The sequence below is a fragment of the Pinus tabuliformis genome, chromosome 9 (genome assembly GCF_031772625.1).
Source record: "Pinus tabuliformis cultivar Carrire ecotype Pingquan chromosome 9, CPIR1, whole genome shotgun sequence".
NCBI classification, from domain to species: domain Eukaryota; kingdom Viridiplantae; phylum Streptophyta; class Pinopsida; order Pinales; family Pinaceae; genus Pinus; species Pinus tabuliformis.
Window position 1 is genome coordinate 1,325,209,855 of NC_142307.1, and position 11,081 is coordinate 1,325,220,935.

Genomic DNA, 11,081 nt, shown 5'->3' on the forward strand with positions numbered 1-11,081 from the left:
TCCGATGCTCGGAGATAAAGTTATGATGATTTTCTCTAGGTCACCTATTTGAGATGGAATTATGGAGCTTGCAAAAACCTTAACTTCCTCGGATCATATTTTTGAAAATATAGCGAACCAAAATTTGAAATTCGTTAAAAAGTTCACCAATATTTCTTCTCCACGTGGTTGTAATTTCAACTTCTGAATCCTCATAGAAAAAAAGTTATAGAAAAAAGTCCAAGATGGAATGCTTGAAGAAGCGAAACCCTAGAATCCAAAGCTTTGATACCAAATGTTATGCAACCAACTCACAAAATAGAAGAAAAGATAGATCAACGACTTAAAAATTAGCCTCTTTGAAGGGGAAACCTCCTTTACATTACATAAATGAACAATTCTTCGATGATATAAATGATAAGACCTCCTTGGTATATATAGGAGTCCAAGGGGTCATAATATAATCAAAGCCTACATAACAATAATAATGTAAGGGCACAACAATAATAATAGTGGGATTCCATGGGGCACAACAATAACAATAGGGGGCTACACTAACAATAACAATAACAATAATGGAAATACACTAGTATTATAGGGACACTAGTATCATGTGATTTCATTTTTTTCCTGACATCTACTTTACATTTCTCTGTAGTTATCCAATCTTTCTAGGAAATTCTTAGAGTGCATTATAGTATTTCATGTTCCATTAATATATTAGATCAACTGCTAAGGATTATAATTTAATTAGCATTCCTCTTCCTTTTAATTCACTTATCATGTGGGGAAGTGGATCCATTACTTTATGTAGGGTCATAATTTCATCATAGAACCGCCCTATAACTTCCTTTAACACTTCTTCAAGAATTGATGCATGTAAATCCCCTCCCTAGGAGTGTGTGATAAACAAAGTTTGGTTCTTTATTTGTAGTTGGAGATTATTTTGATTTGCAATGGAAAACCTTATTTTAATATCATCAGATTCTTTGGATAATTGGTCTATGTTTTCTCTGTGGAAACCATGAAGGCAATTCTGGCAAAAGCTATTACCACGAGATTAACTATAGTTTCTACCAATATTTCCCTTTGGGTGGTGACTAATATGGGAGTTCCTGGATCCTTGGCTCAACATATGCACCTATCTTGTATAATTTTAAGCTCAACTTGGTCAAACATGAGTCTAGATATGCCTAGCCCTCTTCCTCTTCCTTTGTAATGCATAATTCCTGAGATGAGAAAATGTCCACTAGTGAGAGGCATGCGCTGTGGGACATTCAAGGTAGGAAACTCTATTTATGTTTCTAACTTTTTAATCGGTTTTCTTCCATTTCCTTGTCTTCAAGATCCTTGTTGATCAATTCTTATTCAATTTCCTTATCCAATGATTCTTCTTTCATTTTGGATTTTTTTACTTATTTTCCTTTCCTCTCTTCTTCTTCCTTCCTCTTTTTGTCTCTTCCTCTTTCCTCTTTTGTTCTTCTTCCTCCTTTTGTTGTGCTTCTTCTTATTTTCTTTTCTTTGCAACCTCTACATTCTTCTTCCTTATAGCTTCTCATTTTTTCCTTTCCTCTTATTGTTTCTTTAGGTTTCCTTCTTCTTCTTGCTTTCTCCGTATCTCTTCCTCCTCTTGCTTTCTTATAGATTCTTCCTCATGCTACTTATTTTTAGTTTCCTTATCAACATTTTTCTTCTTTTACTTTTCTTTACTGGCTTCTTGTCCTTGTTTTCTTTTGAGAACATTTTTTGTCTTTTCCAAGCTCATGCTCTCGTAAGTGTCATGCTCTAAATGTTCTCCTTTGTCAACTTAAAGGTATGATTCATGTTGCTGCCTAATATGTACACCTAAACGTGGTGAAAGTTTCCAACCCCACAAAGCATAGTCTTTATGGCACAACGCTTAGAGTAGGGGCTATCGCCTATTCCCTACTTACTTCGTTTAAGATCTCTCCTAGATAATATAAGGGGGGTAGTCCTTAAAAGATGAAAAACTTTTTGGAACAACACGCATAGGAGATCAAGAGGTAAGGCAATCACTTCTCTTAGTAACTTGAATTAAGGTTAGATGGCAAGTTGAATTATTAAATTGAGCAATGTGAGATAAATAGATTTAGTTAAGATCAATACGACACTTTAAGATGAAAAATAAGAGACTAGTGCCTTGATAACAATGTCCAAATAAATTAAAGAACTTGACCAATGTCCAAATAAATTAAAGAACCTGCACAATGGTATATAATGCTTCAAGCTACAAGATAAACAATGTTGCAAGGAGAAAATGTTAGCACAATAGATAGATCAAGATAATCATAGACATGAGCAATAAAATATTTAAAGGATAATTGTAAGAAACGTGTGCCTTCAAGTAAAAATAATATTCAAAATACAATCATCTTTAAAAGACAAGAAAAATAATGTAAAGCTTGCAGTTATAGATTTAACTCACGATTCCAATTATAATGCTCAAATGATGGATGAATGCAAGATCTATCTATTATGAGATGCAAGATCTTGGTCAATTTTAATTATATGCCTACTCTATATGAAATCCTTCTCCTCAATTGTTTTGAAACAAGTCTTAAACAAGGTTGTAGAAAGAAGTTGTGGGGAAGGAGGCTAAGGCCTCATTAATGATACCTACCTAGGAGTTCTAACGACCCAAGTGACTCCATTTCTATAAGGGATTTACCACAAGAGAACTGTAAGGTCACCTGTCTTAATCGTTGAGTAAGGGTCAAGCTTCTCAAATTGGTATCAAGAAGGTGGTCCTGAATTTCTATCAACCAAGTGCATGCATGGAGGTAAATTTTAAGAATGCAAAACTAAACTAGAATGATAATGCAAATGATGATGTGATTAAATAGTTTCAAAGAGATACAATACTAGCAATATGCTTCAATGTGAGAAATGTAAAACCACTTATAGCCAAGCTTATGAATATCACTTTAAAACACAAGGTTACAAGATTCCAATAATGAGACAATGAAGCACTTTTAGGATTACTCAACAATTTCAAATGCCCCAGTTATAGTATTTGTTAGGATGATCTTCACTTATATGATATTACAGTGGAAACAAGTGAAAATTTAGATGATGCAAACACAAATAACCATGACAAATGATATTGATAAAAATGATTTAATGAGAATAAGCAACTCAAAGACTAGATATAACTAACGATATTAATGAAATTCTAATATAATCAAATGAGAGAAATAGGAAGGATTTAGTACCTAAATCTAAAACAAAAGAAACTAACTAAGAAGATAGAGTCCACTCCCTTTTAAATAATGAGGGGGATACAATGGGGTTGAATCCTAAGCTCTCTTCAAGAAATAAGATCAATTTTATTATTATGATTACAATGAAGGAGAATCCCTCTTAGACAACGAGAAAGGCTCTTCAAAACCTCTAGGAGATCACAAAGATAATAACACTTTACAACAATAATTACTTCTTAAGCTATCGAAGACCAAAGAGGAAGGCACAAGGCAATAGACAATATTCTTCAAAGATGAACGATTTGCACCAAACCTCAAGAAAACCCCATAACCTAGATGATTCAATCCTCAAAGCTCACGTCCATGCAAAGGGAAAAGGCTAGAAAAACTTGTAAATTTTCATTAGGGACATTTTGAGGTATAAAATGGGTCTCCTAAAAAAAATATACAACCAAAATAAACTTTGTAAGAACTAATAGGATTCAAGATGATGATGTCCACCATGAGGGATGATTCACTGTTTTTGGAGTAAAAAAGTAAAAAGATTAAAAAAATAATAAAATAATAAAACTATTTTTTCAACTCGTATTTTAAACTTATCTCCCTAAGGTTTTACTCAATTTTCGAGCGTGAGTACTCCTTGGATGCAAAATTTAATTCTTCATCCAAGGAGTACCCATGTTGCATACTTTCGATGGACTCTGCTACACGAAAAAAGAGAAATACATGAAAAAACATGATTGCAATCATGTTTTTTCATGTATTTCTCATTTTTTGTTTGGCAGGGTCCATCAAAAGTATGCAACATGGGCACTCCTTGGATGATGAATCAAATTTTGCATCCAACGAGTGTTGCCGGTCAAAATTTGAGTAAACGCATAGGGAGATACGTTGAAAATACGAGTTGAAAAAATAGTTTTTTTTTTCTTTTTTCCCTATAAAATTTGATGTTGTAATTTAATCTTATTTTATTATTTCCACTATTATTTTATAATTTCCTTAGGAGGCCCATTTTAGATCTCAAAATTTCCCTAATGATATGATGAACTAACGATGGTTTCAAGCCCTTAAACTCTTCAAAATCAATGTAAAAAACCCTCCAATAGGATTTCTCTAGATCAGAGGTATTCAACCTTTTATGAGGCTTACAACTAGGATAAATGAGGCCTCTAAGCCTTGTGCCTAGCCCTCAAAACAATCTTCCAATGATCATATCCAAAGATGGCTAGTCCCAAGCCAAAAATAAGTGATAAAACCCCTTTAAATGATGTGTGTAGGCCTACAAAACCACAAGGATTAGGCTTAAAATTTGGGAATAAAAATACAAACCCTAAGAGGCTTGCAAATAGGCTAATCAATCCCTAATATGCCTATGACTATGCTAGAAATGGTTAATGATGTTAGTGGCTAGCTAAAGGAAGGCCTAAAAACCAAAACTTGAGCCAAAGATGAGACTATCAATTTGCAAATGAAACCCAAGTTAGAATTTTGATGAGAAAATAAAGAAAATTTATATACAAAATTTTCAAGTGCAAACCATTGTAAACATTGAATCTAGAAGTGAGAACAATTGCTTAAACCTTAGTGGCTCCCTTAGAACAATTTTTGTTGAGGTAAAGAAGCTGAAAAATGTGAATTGATGCCCCTTGGAGGCCTAGAAGAGGCCTAATTCCTCATGGCTCTAAAGAGAGAGGTCAAAAAGGCTAAACAACCTTCCCAAATGAGACATTGACCCTAAAAACCCTAGCTGTCTAGGTTAGGTGAGGGCCATAACCCTTAAATAAGTTCAAGAAGAAACCCTACACGTCCTCTTTAGATCTGCAAGAAAATCAAGTTAAAAACCCCAATGACTATATAAAAAAATGGAGAAATATGTACAAGGATTAGAGGAAATTATTTACAATGATAATTTACAAAATTTATAATGATTATGGTTCTTATAAGCATATTTATTCAGTTAATGCATGAAATAAATTAAAATAGATGAGAGAAATATTTTATAGGTGAGCAATAGCCAAGATCTCTGCAAAATAAATTGTTAGATAAGCCTTGAAATTTAACAAAGTGGGATATTAAGCTTTCTTGTCTTGGGAGTTGGCTGGTCCAACTGAAGACTTCCCCTTACACCCAAGATCTGAATACATAAAATCTCTACACACTTAAGATCAAGTTATTGGATCAATAGAGGCATAAATAACATAATAATTCTCAAAATCTAGAGATATCTGCTAGATAAATAAAATTAGAATTCTTATCTAAAATCCAGTAACTAATGCAAGATACTTGTGCAAATAGTTAATCCAACCACTGACTAATGAAATAATAACTTATTTCAGTAGAGCATTAAGAGCGTGATTCAAAAAATATTACCACAAGAAGCAAAAGAGGAACACCACCATGAATAAACCCCAAAGACTTCTTCATTATTCCATAAAAGTATTACAACCATCTGAGCTTGACTAAGAGCTTGATAAAAAAATTATTCTTGATCAAATGAGGAGAAAATATATTCCTTATATAGAAAAAAATGAGAAAATACAACCCCTACAAGTGGAAAAAATGGTTAGTTCCCTTGATCCATGGCTTGATCCTCATCAAAATAATTTAATCCCTTGATAATTGTTGCACAGATCTCCAAAAAAAATCTAATTCCTTTATTGTTGAGCTAGATGGACCAAGTTTTGAATTCTGGATGATTTTGGAACACTGGAGAATCTTCAAAAAATAGAATTCTCGAAATTCCCTCATTCAAAATAACCACCTGGAGTAAAATTTTTGATTTCCCTAAGAAAATAATTCTTTTTGGCCCAAAGAATTTTTGTGGGAATTTCCTGCCTTGGAAATGTGACCATTCTCATTTTTTGACTTGATTCCTTTTTGGGAAAGGACCTCAATAATTTTTTGATAAATTTTCCACCTGGAGATAATTTAATTTTCTTTCATTTTATTTTTTTGACAAATTTCCAGTTTAACTATTTTGATATTTTTCACTGGAAAATAAAATAAATGACTCAAGTGGGGATTACACATATTGTCCACCCTCAAAGTGGGTCTTAAAAATATATTTAGGCGATGATGTCTAATTATGATTAATCATCCACGTAAAATGTTCCTAGACAACACCTTTTACATCAAATTACATAGACATCCAATATAAAGGGGGAAATTCTACAGTTAAAACATGACCACTAGACTTAACCAAATTCTGCAACACTTGACGAATGATCTAGTATGATAATTTACATAGACTCGATAACACTAGGACTCTCCTAAGACTTTCCCATCGAACACCGCTATAGCTTTGGGGTATGTGTGGGAGAAAAACTCTGCCAATTATAAGGGTTAGAAAATGCAAATAGTTGGCGAAGGGTAAAAAGTTCCTTAGAGTGAAACTCTTTGCTAAGAATCAATGGCTTACCTAGATATTTTTTACATGGCTTATGATCAGAATATTGGGGGAAAAAATATGAGAACACTGAGAGAGAAGTAGAAAACCCATAAAATACACAAATAAACTTTCTTTTATTAAAATAAATGGAACCATTGCAACTACATTGTGATGGACTCATATGCCCCCTTTAAAAAAATGATGCTCATTATTTATATCCCTTTTGAATTACAATACCATGGGTAAATTCCATGGTTGGATACCATGGGTGGACACCATGGGTGAGTGCCATTTTTCATTTGGATCAATCCTCCCCCCTTAGGAAGTGATGGTCCCCATTGGGTGAAGTTCCCTCTTGAGAAGCTTTCGTTGAAGATGAGTTGTGGGTTTGTGGATGGCCCGAAAATAAGGGTTTTGCATGGTTGACCCATAACCGAGGGTTTGTGGATGACACATAACCGAGGGTTTATAGATGACCCATAACCATGATGCACAAAGATCCGATGATAGAGATACCCTGTAATTCTTATGAGACAACTATGATATTGACAATGTGTGGCCGAGCAAATGGACTTCGATGACAATGGTTATGTGTGGTTGACCCTTAACCATGATGGACAAAGATCTAAGGATAGAGATACTCTATAATGCTTGTGGTCCTATTGTGATGCTAATAGTGTGTGGCCTAGCAAATGTACTTAGTTGGCAAAGGGTTTTGTGTGATAGACCCATAACTATGGGTTTGAAATAGTTTTCTTGCTGGTTTTCCTGGTAGAAGACTGGTGGCTTATCTTTGTAAATTATCACCATCCAATGAGATGTTGTAAAGGCTTCCTTCCAGTACTCAAGTTTCACAATTGTGATTTCCATTGTTGTGCTTCGATAGAAACACCATGAAATTACCTTGGAATCATTAGGGGTCTTTTGTTGTAGCGAAAAGTATGCTTTGAGATAGTTAGCAAATATAGTCCAATCACCATGGGCACCCCTAATTGTTAAATGCATGGTTAGAAGGGCATATAAAACTTCACCATGCCCTGTCTGGCTTACAAACATGTACTACATCCAGAAACATAAGGCCTGAAGAACCATTACCAGACTTCCTACAAAGACCAATGGCACAAAAAGTCCCAATCATAAAAGGACCAAAGAAAACATAGTTGCAAAAGGAATTGTACAAGGTGATTTCTCACCCCCTATCAGTGCATTGAGAATAACAAATGATGTCTTCAATGTGTTCCTCTTCCATTCAATGTCGTTGAACATGTTGTATAGACGTGATGATGCATACTCAACAGACAAACCCATAAGCACCCATAGAAACATATATGTCATTAAACCTTCAACATTTTTAAACTTCCCATTCATGGGAGTAAGATCAAAATCTTCTGTAAATTTTGTTGATGCATGCGGAGCCATGTGACCCCTACCTCTTCCACAGCCCCTATGATTATTACCAGAATGTCCAAGGGAAACATTAATCTATTGAGGTCTTCTTAGTTGACTTGATGATGTTGAAAGTAACAACAATGGTTGTGTCACGACTCTTTCAGGCTATGAATCAGGTGCAACAAATGTGTTTATGGATGGACCATACATTGTCCCCAACATTACGTGTTTTCTCTTGATGCTTGTCACAACTTGATGCACTAGACTCTTGTGCTTTCCATTGCTCCATATCTGTGTCATGTCCCCAAGATTGAAAACCAGAGTATTAGATATAGATGTGATAGAAACCCACCGATCCTAGTACAATACTTGCAGACCACCCACTTCATCTTGCATTAGAAGGGTGATGCCTTTGGGGTCCAACTTACCTACTAAACTAAGGGCCAATTCCATATTCTGGTAGACTGGTTATAAATCACATGACATGAGCTGAGTGATACTTAAATAAATTGTTCATGTATTCAGTGCTCAGTCCCAAGCTCTTTGATATTACTCCCAACAATGTTTTCACAATTTTTCCGATTAAGTTAGCTTTTGATTGTATGCTAAATACAAGATCCAATGGAATGTCTCCATTTTCATTAGAACTGCTCAAGTTTGCACCCGCCCCATATAGAGGACCCTTCTCTCCTTTCACTACAATGGAGACAACATTGTGGTTCTTTCATGATTGATAATATTCTTCCAACTGACTTGTAACAACCGACAACTCGTTGTACATAAGATTCACAGGGGTGGAGACCACATGAAATCCGAAAAACTTGGCAGGACTATAGACACTGAGATTTAGAGTGGAATTCATTGATATCACCATCATGGGCATACCAATCTCATCAACTCCCTCTTCAACGTGGAAGTCACTACAAACAATACTCTTTAGGGTAATCTAGCTGGTAGGGATGGCTGGCACCCCACAGAGCAAAAGAAATATATGGAAAAAGCAAACCAAAAAAATGATACAAAGAACATGACTTGACAACGACGAGGCAAAATCATTCTGCCCTTGGAATCATTATTGCAGAATGCTTCCTCTGTGATGGCATTGGCATGAGGCCACTTGGTTTTGTTGTGATTTTCGTCGGGGATGACCTTGCCCCAAAAATGGGTGCCCGACGAAGTCCTCAAGTGGAACCCCTACAATGACGCTAACACCGAATGGTGCGAGGGCGAGCCAAGAAGAGTGAAATTAGTAGAGGTAATGGAGAAGGGTGTTTTCAGTGCCGAGAAACGAGTCTCTCGACTTTGGGATCTAGATGAAGTAGAGAGGCCTCCTTGGCATTGACGACGACAACGCCCCCATGCTCGACAGATCCGACTCTAATTTCACATGAAAATGCATTCCCACAATATTCCCCCACCCAGATTCAAATCTCCTCGTCGCCTCTAAAACTAGAAAATCGGATTGTTGGACACCTAATCCTCTATGGGTTGATGTAGAATGTGAACAGCCACGAGAGTCCAAGAGACCTTGGGATGTGGAACCCAACGATCACACAAATGTATTATAAATGTATATCATGTCAATAATAATGCATTCAATGTTTATCATCCACCTTTGTTGTTTACATTCCATGTGACTTTAACATAGTATCAGAGCTTAGACCATGCCTAGGCAGTTTCAGATTCTATTAGCTCTGCTTAATTTCCATAATTTGTCTGCCATTTCTCTATTTATAGAAATATTCTCATGTTTCTCTACTACACCTTGGTGCTCTAGTACACTGTTTCATTAGTCTTTGTGAATGTGTATGCATTGAGTGTTGGTTGGAATCTTGAAAATTGTGCATGTGACAGAGCGCAGGTTGTGAGAAAGGCAGTTGTCTATAACGCGACTTTTTGAAAGCCTTTCCGGCGGATTTTTCCGGTCGAAATCCGGCAGGAATTATTGGAATCGCAAGTTTGATAGCTAGTTTCTGCACAATGAAAGCGTCCCAGGGGTTTTTCAGGGTGCTGAATCCAAATATGCAGTTAAAAAACCATTTTAACTGCAAGAAATCAAAATTTGACCTCAATTCTTCCGCCGGATTCCGTCACCAGAATCTTCAAAAAGTCGCATTATAGACAACTCCGTGAGAAAGTCCCTGTCAGTGTAAACCATTAAAAGCTCTGTGGTCGCTAGTAATATCTGTCTTTCTGACTGTCTCAGCTACGGGGGTGCGTTATACCCATCTGTGTGGTAGTATGTCCATACTCGTCTCTTATTCTAGTGTTGTCCAGACCTGTTTCCTATTCTGGCGCTGTCAAGATCTGTTTCTTATTCTAGGGTTGTCCAAATTTGTCTCCTATTCTAGCAAGCGTTATTTACGCCTTGACCTTAAATTACCTAGAGCACCCTGATTTGCTTGAATTGAAGCTTGAGATATTCTCGGTTCATCTCCTTATACCTCCAATGTTTCTTGGACCAAATATAAGAGGTTGATGATAATGAGAAACTGAAACCCGAGATGATGTTTCAAGTGTTGGAAGTTGGAATGGCGCATAACCAAGAGGAAACTTAAAGCCACTGGAGTTCATAGGACGAACAACAGACCGATCTTCTCCATTGACAGTTGGTGGCATAAATTGCATCATGTATGGTAATGAGAACCCAGCTGGAACTGGAGGACCTGGAGAGTTAGACACCTGAATGGAATGAGTATCAGCCTTCAGGTAGATGCCCCATACGAAAGGATTGAAGAGAATAGGGTGGTGTTGTGTTTGTGGTGTTGCCTGGATTCATAAATATTGCATTTCTATGCTCTGAAATAGATTTGTTTCCAATTGCAGTGGTTCTTTGAACTAGAATTTGCTTTTCCTTTTAATTCTATGTGGAATCTCAAATTCCAGTGTCTTTGAGTGTAACGGTTTCCAACGTCCCTTGTTATCTAATCTTTGGCTTTGAGCTAGGGAAATATGCAATCACAGCATGCCTACAAATGGTGCTCTTATTTTTCAATTCAAACAACGGTTCTGATTTGAGGATTTGCTGTTCAGATATCAGAATTCGTTGTTGAGCATTTGTTCGTAAAATATCGCTACTAGATAGCGAGGATTTGTTCTGAAAC

At 36.1% G+C, this 11,081-nt stretch overlaps 1 pseudogene; it reads right to left on the minus strand.

Moving 5' to 3' along the window:
- Positions 1-8,452: 8,452 nt before the first annotated feature.
- Positions 8,453-9,376, minus strand: LOC149153410 (uncharacterized; annotated as a pseudogene).
- Positions 9,377-11,081: the final 1,705 nt, after the last annotated feature.